At 51.4% G+C, this 12,883-nt stretch overlaps 1 pseudogene; it reads right to left on the minus strand.

The window, feature by feature from the left end:
- Positions 1-9,196: 9,196 nt before the first annotated feature.
- On the minus strand, positions 9,197-9,335 carry LOC123047847 (uncharacterized; annotated as a pseudogene).
- Positions 9,336-12,883: the final 3,548 nt, after the last annotated feature.

Raw genomic sequence — 12,883 nt, forward strand, 5'->3', positions numbered from 1 at the left:
CTTCAAGATGAGGAGTATAAAATGATTAAAATGCGACCAGGTAGAGGATGGATATGCAATGCACTTGCAAAGAATACCTCCGGAAGATTTTGCCCTGTGTGACTATGCCCTTCTGCTTGGCCGGTCTGAGTATGAGGAGCGCCATGGTCATCTTGATTGATGATTGCCTGGTTATCTGTATTTGTTGATCCATCTCCTGGAACACAACCTTGGCACCGCGGTGAGGCAGCCTTTCTTCTTTATATTAACCTGTGCCCATGGGAATGCTTCTGCAAACACACGCCCACACACACATGGATTACATTTTTATTTTCTTGAAAATCCCTCGCTGGACATTTACAAAAAGCACGCCGTGCGCGCGCCAAGTCACATGCCATCCTGTCTAGAAGTTATGTCGAGGAGCACACCAGCTGCGACGCGGAACTCTTGGGTAGCCCGTGTCAGCCAGGAATGCAACATCGATTAGACTGACAAATATATAAGTAACATACCATAAAAATGATGCCACTTGGAACTTTCAAATGTTAATCCAAAGGTACATTTTTGCGGCATATCCACATGCTCAACATCTTCGAGCGGGTGCAGGTCCTTCTCTCCCAGACGGACTCCTCCTACCATTAGTGGAAGACGTATTTCTCCCTCGTGTTTCGGGAGTATCATCTCATGGACCACGTGGACGGCACCGTCGACTCCAGCCTCGTTCCTGAGTTTCATGACTGGTCCACCATCGACACCACGATCATTCGCTGGTTTTTCCTCACCATCATGCCCGACCTCTTCCAGACGGTCGTGACGGACGGTGATAGTGCCTGCGCCGTGTGGACCAAGCTGAACGGGCTCTTCACCGACAACAAGCTCCAGCGTCGCGTTTTTCTGCAGCAAGAGTTCTTTGGGTGTCATCAGGACAACACCTCCATCGACGACTATTGTCGCTGCCTTAAGACTCTCGCTGACGAGCTTCGCGATATCGGCGCCAAGGTCGATGATGACCTTCTCCTCAGCACGCTCACCGCCGGGCTCAACGAGGATTTCGGCAATGCCGCGGGGAACCTCAGCCTCATCCCCAACCCGTCCTTCGCCAAGTTCGTTGCGTACCTCCGCTTGGAGGAGCGGCGGATGAAGCAGGTGAAGACGCGCGCCATCCACACCGCCCTCGCCGCCGGCACCACCCGCGGCGGGCCTCCGGTGCCTCCAGCTGCCCCGGCACCCCAGTAGTGTCATCAGACGCCTTTCCCGGCGCCCCAGCAGCCGGGGCTCCTGCCACTGCCATACGGCCCGCCCGCGCCCCCCGCTCCTCCCGCTGAAAAGTACCACGGGGGCCAGCGCGATGGCCGCCGTGGCGGTCATCAGCAGCAGCCGCAGCAGCAGTTTCAGGCGCCGCAGCAGGTGCCGCCCCCATTGGCCTCTGGCTACAACCCCTGGACCAGTGTCGTCCATGCGTACACCATGCCGGTTCCACAGGCTCGTGCACCGACACTTCCCGTGCCGCGCCCACCGGCGCACTAGGCGTACTATGCGGCTCCGCAGCCGTACGGAGGATACCCGCCGCCGCCGATGAACGGCGCCTGCGGTCTCCCCGGGGCCCCGCCGCCGCCCTCACCGGCCCTGCCGCCGGCACCTTGGGATCCGACGCTCGTCGCCGCGCTGCACGCTGCACCTACGCCGAACAACTACACTGGAGGCGGCGATTGGTACATGGACACCGGGCTACGGCTCACATGTTTGCTCATCCTGATAATCTTGCCTCCTTCACTCCTGTCACCACCGATTGTCGCATCATTGTCGGCGACGGTTCCACACTACCTATCACACGTGTCGGGCACACCTCTTTTCCTTCTACTTCTATGCCTATTACTTTGTCTAACATACTTGTGTCACCTCATCTTATTAAGAATCTTGTTTCCGTTTGTTGTTTAACTCATGAAAATCTTGTTACTGTTGAATTTGACGAGCTTGGTTTTTGAGTCAAGGACGCTCGAACCAGGATGGTACTTTGCCGATGTGACAGCTTCGACGAGCTTTATCTGGTGCATCCGCCATCCACCTCCACCACCGCACCGGTTTCTCTCTCCGCCGGTGTCGATCTCTTACACTCTCGTTTGGGTCATCCCAACCCCGTCACACTTCATCATATTCTTAGGAGTTTCAGTTTCAGTTGTAATAAGATAGAGGATCACACCTGTCATGCCCGTCGTGTCGGCAAACATGTTCGCCTTCCGTTTAATAACTCCACCACCATAGCTTCTTTTCCTTTTCAGTTGATTCATAGGATGTGTGGACTTGTCCGGTTCCTAGTAATTCGGGCTATTTATATTATCTGATTATTCTTGATGATTATTCTCACTATGTGTGGACGTTTCCTTTACGACGAAAGTCGGATGCACTCTCCACTTTGTCGGCTTTTTACTCCTATGTCAGCACGCAGTTTGGGCGTCCCATCCTTGTTCTTCAGACTGATAATGGAAAAGAGTTCAACAATCTTGCTTTCTGCACTTTTCTGTCGCATCACGGCACAGTTTTTCGTCTCACATGCCAGTATACTTCACAGCAGAACGGTCGAGCCGAACGCATCCTTCACACTCTGAATGACTACGTTCGGACGCTCCTGTTCCACACTAATGTGCTGCCTCGTTTCTGGCCGGATGCACTCGCTACTGCATCACTTCTCCTTAACCTTCGCCCTTGCCGCCCATGGTGGAACTATGCACCTCACCATCTTCTCTTCGGTACGCCCCCATCTTATGATGACTTGCATATTTTCAGGTGCCTTTGCTATCCTAGCATTGCGGACTCCGCTCCTCACAAACTCGCAACTTGTTTTGTCGCTTGCATCTTCATCGGCTACCCTTGCAACTCCAAGGGATATCGGTGCTACGATCCCGTCTCCCACCAATTGTTCATTTCCCGACACGTTTACTTTGATGAGCATGTGTTTCCATTTCAGCAGGTACCTCCGGCTGTTCCTCCCGCCACCGGGGACGCAGGCTCCTCGAGGCCGCTCACAGGGCGTTCACGCGCCTCTCTTGGCCCGCCCCTGGCTTTGAGGCGCGCCCCCCGCATGCGGCGCATCCTACAGCCATGGCACCGGCTCCCGCGGCCTCCGCGGCCCCCCCGGCGCCCACGGCCCCCGCGGCCCCCTTGGCGCCCCCGGCCTCCTCGGCGCCCCCAGCTCCCGCGCCTCCAGCATCTGTGGCTGGTCCAGTCACCCGTGCCCGTATGGGCGATTTTCACCCGAGCTCGCGCTACGCCGCGGATGACTACGTCCATGCGGCGTCCACCTCTGAGCCATCGCCATTGCCATCCTCCGTCCGAGCCGCTTTTCGTGACCCGCTCTGGATGGCTGCGATGCAAGAGGAGTTTGACGCCTTGTTGCACAACCGGACGTGGCAGCTTGTTCCCCGTCCCCAGCACGCTAACGTGATTACCGGGAAGTGGGTCTTCAAACACAAGCTCCATCCTGATGTACTCTTGATCGCTATAAAGCACGCTGGGCCATTCGGGGCTTTAGACAGCATGCTGGCATTGACTTCACCGACACCTTCGCTCCTGTGGTCAAGCCCGTCATGATTCACACGGTTCTTCACCTTGCGGTCTCCCGTGCTTGGCCGGTGCACCAGATGGACATCTCCAACGCCTTTCTCCATGGTCACCTCGAGGAGCAGGTCATCTGCCAGCAGCCCACCAGGTTCATTGATCCGGCGCTTCCCGACCACGTGTGCCTGCTTTCGTGGTCCTTGTAAAGACTCAAGCAGGCTCCGCGCGCTTGGTACCAGCGCATCGCGGTGTTTCTTCATCAGATTGGGTTCCGCTCCACTCGCTCAGATGCATCACTCTTCGTTTATCACCAGGGCTCCGACACGGCCTACTTGCTGCTATATGTCGACGACATCATCTTGACGGCATGTACGTCTGGTCTCCTCAGTCAGCTCACGGCTCGTCTTCGCGCTGAATTCGCCATTAAGGACTTGGGTCCTTTGCACTACTTCCTCGGTGTTGAGGTGGTGCGCCGTTGGGATGGCTTCTTTCTTCATCAGCGGAAGTACGCTCATGAGCTCCTGGAGCGCGCTGGCATGCTTAACTGCAAGCCCGCTGCCACGCCTGTTGATACAAAGGCCAAACTCTCTGCTACGGATGGTTCCCCTGCTTCGGATGCTGCTCTCTATCATTCTATTGTTGATGCTCTCCAGTACCTCACTTTGACTCGACCAGAGATCCAGTATGCCGTGCAGCAGGTGTGTCTTCATATGCATGCTCCTCGGGATGTTCACTAGGCCGCTGTCAAGCGGATTCTCCGCTATGTTTGTGGCACTATGGATTTTGGAGTCACACTTCACGCCTCCGCTGACACCGCCCTCACTGCCTACTCCGATGCAGACTGGGCTGGCTGCCCTAACACACGTCGCTCCACCTCGGACTATTGTGTCTACCTTGGACCCTCACTTATCTCGTGGTCGTCCAAGCGGCGGCCTACGGTCTCTCGCTCCAGTGCTGAGGCTGAGTATCGTGCGGTGGCCAACGCCGTCGCCGACTGTTCCTGGCTTTGTCAGCTGCTTCAGGAGCTATCTTTCCCGGTTTGACCGTGCCACGGTGGTCTACTGCGTCAACGTCTCGGCCGTCTACCTCTCCGCTAACCCGGTGCATCATCGACGGACCAAGCATATTGAGTTGGATATTCATTTTGTTCGGGAACAGGTGGCTCTTGGCCATATTCGTGTTTTACACGTTCCTACTTCCCAATAATTTGCAGATATCATGACCAAGGGCTTGCCTACAGCGTCATTTGAGGAGGTCCGGTCCAGTCTTTGCGTCAGCCGTGGTGCCGCTTCGACCGCGGGGGGTGTTGAGTATGATATTTGTGCATGTATATTATCTTTTGTACATTAGGCCCACCTCTCTAGTTTGTTGTATAGATTGAGGTAGAGGCCCCACCTTGTACTTATATATACCGTGCACATTGCACCGAATCAATATATCGTGCAATTCATACATCTACAGTTATCACGTGATAGCGACGAGAGACCGGGGGGACCGGGGATTGTAAAACTATGATGGTGGAAGCATATGCTGACTTGCAGGGACGCGTGCGTGTTATATAATCATCAACAAGTACAAGGATCGGCAGGTAGTTGGTAGTCTTGACCCATACTCCAAGCTATAGATGAGATGAGATCATATCTACTCTAACCTCCTGCCTAGATTACACAGTACATACGCTATACGTACACAAAACAATCATGACATACATGTCACGTTACACAGCTACAAAACCTATCTGTTAACATCCTCCCTCAATCTCAACGTATCAAGGTTTAGATTGTTCCTGAAGGCTTGGAGCTGTCGAACTTGCAGTGGCTTAGTGAAACCATCAGCTACCTGATCTCCAGTTGGTATGAACCTTATCTCCAACTTTTTCTGAGCAACTCTTTCGCGAACAAAATGGAAGTCAATCTCTATATGTTTCGTTCTTGCATGAAACACAGGATTTGCAGAAAGATATGTTGCTCCTAGATTATCACACCATAAGCGTGACACATGTGGCCTGTAGACACCCAACTCATCAAGTAGCGTTTCCATCCATATTACCTCAGCAGTAGAATTTGCTAGTGACTTGTACTCTGCTTCAGTACTGGATCTTGAGACAGTTGCTTGCTTCTTTGCTTGCCATGACACAAGATTGGAGCCAAGAAATACTGCAAAACCTCCTGTGGATTTTCTATCATCTGGACATCCTGCTCAGTCTGCATCAGAGAAGGCGCTCACTGTAGTCGACGGAGACCTGCATATGCTTAGTCCTATTCCCGTGCTGCCCTGAATATATCTCAGTATTCTTTTCACAACTGTCCAGTGCAAAGAAGTTGGTGCATGTAAAAACTGACAAACCTTATTAACTGAGAAAGATATGTCAGGTCTTGTCTGTGTAAGATATTGAAGTGCTCCAACTATACTTCGATATTTTGTCCCTTCTTCTGGCCTTAGTAGTTTGCCCTCATTCAATGACAACTTTTCTGTGGTTGACATAGGTGTACTAGAAGGTTTACAATCCTTCATTCCTACACGACTCAAAATATCAGAAGCATATTTCTCTTGAGTGAGTAAAATACCACCTCGTATCTTTTTAACTTCAATGCCTAGGAAATAGTGTAATTCTCCCAAATCTTTCAGAGCAAACTCACTTTTTAAATTCCTTAGCAATACTAACGTGGCATCTTGTGAAGAACTTGCTACAATTATGTCATCAACATAAATAAGCATGTATATAATCACCTTGCCCTTCTTGAAAAAGAATAGGGAAGTATCTCCCTTTGATGGACAGAATCCAAGCTGTTGTAGCTTAATACTCAGTCTTGAATACCATGCCCTTGGTGCCTGTTTTAAGCCATACAAGGCTTTGTCCAACCTGCATACATGATTAGGTTTGGATGTATTCTCAAAGCCTGGTGGCTGCCGCATATAGACCTCTTCCTCGAGAACGCCATGTAGAAACGCATTCTGAACATCCAATTGACGAAGATTCCATCCCCTGGAAACAACAACAGATAGAACAAGTCTGATAGTAGCAGCCTTGACTACTGGACTGAAGGTGTCCTCATAGTCAATACCATACGTTGTTTAAAACCCTTAGCTACTAGTCTAGCTTTGTATCTATCTATTGTTCCATCTACCTTCTTTTTAATTTTGTATACCCATTTACAGTCTATAATATTCCTCCCTGGCTTCGGTGGAACTAAGTGCCAGGTATTGTTCCTTACTAAGGCATCATACTCAACACGCATAGCATTTTTCCAATTTTTATCATGCAAGGCTTCAAGTACGTTTTGTGGCTCACCAGTAGCTGCAAAGTTTGCAAACTTGAAGTGTTTATCATACCTGACTGTGCCATCCTTGGGCACTCGTGGTTTGGTAATACCTCGCTGTGAACGAGTGACTCGCGTCGTTATAGTTGGAGTAGCCACAACAGATCCAGTAGCAGCCATAGAGGATCCCGTTCCTCGTGCTGACACAGAAAGCGGCGGTGAATCTCCCTGGATATCCGCGCGCTCTGCCTGCTGCGGATCTGCGGTCCTGCCGGTTGGCGACAGCGACCCACGATCACGGGCCCGCACGGGGCTGCTAGAGCCATCATTGCTCTGTGGGACCGCCGCCCCAGCCCCAATCGTTTCCTAACGCGTCACACGTGACGACACGGGCGTATCGCCCCCGCCCGTCTGTACTGGCGCGCCGGACTCCGTGGCGCGCGCTGATGCGCCAGGCCCACGCGGTGTTGGCGGCGGCGAATCACTCCTGGGATCCGCGCCGGTCCCGCCTGCCTCTGTTTCTGCGCGAAATCTCTCGGGATCAGTGCTGTCAGCCGAATCAGCCTCGTGTCTGCCGCCTGTACATCTCTGTTGCTGCATAAAATCATAGTGTGGAGCACTGTTTTTTTCACTACTTTCATCGGTACAGGCTTCATTAGTGGAAGGATTAGGATTATTAAACACATGATCATCAGCATGAGATTCACCCTCGTGATCAGAGGGGTTTAATAGCTCCGGGGAGAGTAACAAAATTTCAGCACGGTCCAGTAGATATTTTCACAGAAGGAAAGATATTTTCATCAAAGATTACATCTTTGGAAATATAAACACGTCCAGTAGATATGTCAAGGCACTTAAACCCTTTGTGGAGATTGCTATACCAAAGGAAAGCACATTGCTTAGAACGGAATTAAAGTTTGTGGTTATTGTAAGGCCTAAGGTTCGGCCAACAGGCGCACCCAAAAATCCTAAGGATGGAGTAGTTGGGTTTTTCATGGAATAGTTTTTCAAAGGGTGTTTCAAACTTGAGGACTTTACTAGGAACTCGGTTTATCAAATAAGTTGCGGCAATGAAGGCCTCATCCCAAAACTTTAAGGGCATAGAGGCTTGAGCAAGAAGGGATAGACCCACTTCGACAATATGTCGATGTTTTCTCTCAGCTGACCCGTTCTGTTCGTGAGCATGAGGGCATGAGACATGGTGAGATATACCTATTTTGGTAAAGAAGGAGTTCAACTTTTCATACTCCCCTCCCCAGTCCGTTTGTAGAGCAAGGATCTTGCGATCAAATTGACATTCTACTAGATGTTGAAAGTCATGAAATTTTTGGAAAACTTCAGACTTGTGTTTGATCAAAATATCCAAGTGAATTTACTGAAATCGTTAATAAAACTCACATAATATTTCTTCCTCCCTACTGTTTCAACAGCAGGAACCCAAACATTGGAAAACACAAGTTCTAATGGAAATTTTGATTCACTTATTGACTTAGGATAAGGCAACTGGTGACTTTTGCCTTTTTGGCATGCGTCACATACAGAATCTTTATTGAAAGAATTTGCACACGGGAGATTATTCTTGCTAATGACTTTGCTAACAATAAGAGAAGATGGATGGCCTAAATGCCGGTGCCACCTATCCGAGGATAGCTTGGTGGCATTGAGCATGTGCTTCTTGGCGTCGGATCCCGTGTGCCTAACCGGGTAGAGTCCTCTTCTACCCCTGCCCCGAAGGAGCACCTTCTTCGTTCCCCGTTCCTTGACAAGAAAAGAGTGGGGATGAATTTCAACAAAGGAATTATTGTCAACAGCAAGACGACTAGCGGAGATTAGACTTTTGTTGGCTTGCGGTACATGAAGGATATTATTTAGGAGGAGATCACGATCAGGAGTATGAATAGCTGAATGACCGATATGTTTAATAACCATACCTGATCCACTGGCAGTATGAATCTGTTCGTTTCCAGTGTAGCGATCTCGCACGGTCAGCTTTTCCAAGTCTCCTGTGATGTGGTCGGTGGCGCCACTATCCAGGTACCAGTTCATGTCCACCCCGTACTGTGGTGCAGCAAGATTGGCTGACTTCTCCTCCATGCCCTGGTACGACTCATCGTAGTGCTTCCAGCACTTCGAGGCTGCGTGGCCCATCTTGCCACATATCTGGCACTGGACCCTCGGAGCGGAGGCATGGTTGTTGTTGTAGTTGCCCCCGTTGCTGTTGTTGTTGCCGTGTCCGCTACCACGCCCTCCAGATTTGGAGTAGCCTCCGCCGCGCCCGCCGCGGTCACCACCATTGCCACCTTGGCGGCGACCGTGATCACCACCGCCAGTGTCGTTTCGACGACCTCGGGTGGCTGCATTGGCAGAGGATTGGGACCCCCCGCCACGAAGATTGAGCCTTGTTTCAAAGCTCAGTAGCTGTGAAAACAGCTCGGCCACGGTCACCGGCTCCACCCTGGAACACATGGCAGAAACCACCGGGTCGAAATCTTAATCTAGCCCGGCCAGTATGTGGGAGACGATGTCGTCATCGTCCACCCTCTTCCCCGTGGCGATCAGTTCGTCGCAGAGAGACTTGATCTTCCCGACGTAGTCGGTGATGGATGAGTTGCCCTTCTGCAGGTTGGCGAGGGCGATCCGGATGTTGGTGGTCTGGGAACGGGTGTGAGATGCAAGCATCCCTTCCACCGTGTTCCAGAGCTCAGCAGCAGTGTGGCATGAAGCAACCTGGATAGCTATCTCACGTGGAAGTGTCGTCAGGAGATAGGAGAAGACTTGTTGGTCTTGAGCATACCAGGTTTGGAAATCAGGGTTCGGCCCTTTCACCGTCGTCTTCCCGTCCGACGAAGTCACATCGATCTGCATGGGCGGCGGCGGTTGCTCAACGTCGATGTATTTGGCCATCTGTGCTCCTCGGATGGCCGAGAGCACCGTCGCCCGCCATAGAGCCTGGTTGCCCTTCGTGAGCTTCTCGGTGGTGGCGTGTGCGAACGGCGAGGATGGGAAGGAACTTGAAGACGCCATGGAGTTGTTCGAGGATGGCTCTGGTTACCATGTAAAACTATGATGGTGGAAGCGTATGCTGACTTGCAGGGACGCGTGCGTGTTATATAATCATCAACAAGTACAAGGATCGGCAGGTAGTTGGTAGTCTTGACCCATACTCCAAGCTATACATGAGATGAGATCATATCTACTCTAACCACCTGCCTAGATTACACAGTACGTACGCTATACGTACACAATACAATCGTGACATACATGTCACGCTACACTGCTACAAAACCTATCTGTTAACAGGGATAGCCTGGGATAGGTGGTCGTGATACACATTCCTTCTAAATCTTTGAATGCCTATGTGTCTTTGTATGGCAAAAATGCAAGACCGCATGCATCTATGCGGTAAAAGCAGCGAAGAGTTTTCGATAGTTGCTCAAATTACAGAGACTTCAGTATCCAATACGTAATTGCTCACAACATCAACAAAAAAACCATTCAAAAAGCTTAGTAGTTGGAGGGACACGACACAAAATTAAAACCGGCCGTGTTGTAACTTTATTTTCTAGACTTCAAAGTACATACAATAGAACACAGGAGAAGACATGCTATGCCAGTACATCTAATTATTCTGACAAAACCTAAGAAAGAAGGAGGGATGGGGTTCCGGGGTATATATGGTTTTAATCTCGCCATGTTAGCTCGTCAGGCCTGGCGCATGCTGAATACGCCGGAGTCTTTGTGTGCCAGGGTCCTGAAAGCAAGATATTTCCCTCGTACGTCGATCCTAGAGGCCGAAGCACACCCTGGTATTTCCTACACATGGCGCAGCATCCTCAAAGGAATATCATTGTTGAAGGAAGGCCTTATTCACAGAGTAGGAGACGGCACATCTATTAAAATCTGGACAGACCCGTGGCTTGCTCGGGACGGAGTAAGGACTCCTACTACTCCGAGGGGTGGTTGCTTACTTACCAGAGTATGCGAACTTGTAGATCCAGAGACGCAGACTTGGGATGAACGACTTGTGAGGGGCATTTTCAGAGCAGACGAGGCTAGGATTATTCTTGCTACCCCTGTACGTGATGAATGGGATGATTTCTATGCATGGCATTATGACAGCAGGGGGCTTTTTTCAGTTAAGTCAGCATATAAAGTATATGTGAAGTTAAGGGATGAGGCGAAGCCACAGTCCTCAAATCCACCAAGGTGCGATTGGCAATGGAGTGAAATTTGGAGTCTTCCTTGCCAACCAAAGATACAGCAATTTATGTGGAGACTTGCCCACAATAGTCTACCTCTGAAACTCAGTATGAAAAGGAGGGGTATTGATTGTGATACGGTGTGTGTGTGCTGCAAGCGACTGGATGAGGATGGGCCCCATCTTTTTATCAGATGCAAGCAAGTAAAAAAGGTTTGGAGAGCTCTTCAGCTTGAGCAGGTTCGTGAACGTATGTGTGAATGTAAGGATGCATATGAAGTGATGCATGAAATACTTAGGCTGCCGGAAGATAAAAAGATGCTAGTTGTTTGTCTATTGTGGAGGTGGAGGTGGTGGAGCTGCAGGAATAAACTAAATGCAGGGGAGAGGGTTTGTCCAGTAGAAAATCTAACAGTAGAGATTAATCATTGGACTCTCGATTCACTTGCATTATGCACAAGACCGCGTATAGAGGCCAGTGTCCGGCCAGTTCAGGAGTGGACGAAACCTGTGGGGGATTGTATGAAAATCAACTGTGATGGGGCTTATTCTGAGACAAATGGAACTGGTGGTTGGGGTTTTGCAATCAGAGATTGCACCGGGAATGTACGCGGATCTGGGGCAGGACAGCTACGCTGTGTGGCATCTGCAGTACAGGCTGAAGCAGAGGGTTGCGCGATGGCGCTCAGGGCAGCCTCAGTCTGGGGCATGACAAATGTTGAGATCGAGATGGACTGCCAAGTGCTTGTTAAGGCGTTGAAAGAGAATGTGGCGGATTTGGCACCTCGAGGCATTTTATTCCGGGAGATTCGTGATTTTGCACAACTAAATTTTAATAGGGTGACTTTTAATTTTGCCCCGAGGGCTTGTAATAAATTAGCTCATGCTTTGGCTGCTTATGGTGCTAGATGCCAAGTTAGTCAGGAGTTCTGGTCTGAGGAACTCCCAGATGATGTAAATGTTCGTGCGGCCAGCGTTTTGGCTGGACCTGCGTGATTTATGGAATCCCAGTGTTCCTTTCAAAAAAAATATATTCGATACTAATATCCCAGATTGCATTGAATCAAATCCAAGAGGCGTTGCGTTCATCGAGCCTTGAGGTGTGGCTTGGGCGTTGAGAGCCCTCCAGAGCATCCAGGAACTCGACGCCAGCATCCTAGCCACCAGCTAGCGCTTCCGGGTCCGTGCACAGCTCCTCCACCTCCGCGGCACGCCGCATCAGAGCCACCTTGAGCGCCTCATCGCCGGCACTACAGTGCAACGCGCGCTGCCTGAGTCTCTCAGCCAGCCCCACGAGCATCTTCGTGAACCGCGCGCCGACGCCCTGACCGGCCCTTGCGGCCGCCTCAATTGCCTCTGCCCTAGCCACGTCAGCAGTCTCGGGCACCCCGCCGCCGTCCATCTCCTTGGCCACGTGCTGCCGGAACTCGGACGTCGCCGCACGCAGGAGCTCGGCACCATCCTTGTTTTCCACCGTAATCCCTGCAGCGTTCCTCCGATACCTGTCCCGCAGGCCCCGAGCGTCGGACGCAAGCGCGTCGGCCTGTGCGCGCCGTTGGTCGCACCACGCGGCCTGGCTCCCAAGCTCGGCCACCAGCTCCTCCTCGCCGGGCCTTGTGGCGAACACGTCGGCGCCGTGCCAGAGGTCCCCCCGTCCTCCTCCATGGGCGCAGGCGGCCGTGGTTGAACGGCGACCCGATGTAGCTGGAGCACTGCCGCTCGGACGAGCTGGACGTGGTGGCGTGCGGCCCCGGAGCCGCGCACGGTACGTAGCTCCTCGTGTACTGTGCTGATTCTTCTTGGTTGCCGACGTTACCGCCCCACGTCGGCGTGGCCCACTAGTAGAAAAGGGGGATTTGTCCCGGTTCGTAAGGGCCTTTAGTCCCGGTTC

Source organism: Triticum aestivum, chromosome 2B, assembly GCF_018294505.1.
Source record: "Triticum aestivum cultivar Chinese Spring chromosome 2B, IWGSC CS RefSeq v2.1, whole genome shotgun sequence".
In the NCBI taxonomy this organism is placed as follows: Eukaryota; Viridiplantae; Streptophyta; class Magnoliopsida; order Poales; family Poaceae; genus Triticum; species Triticum aestivum.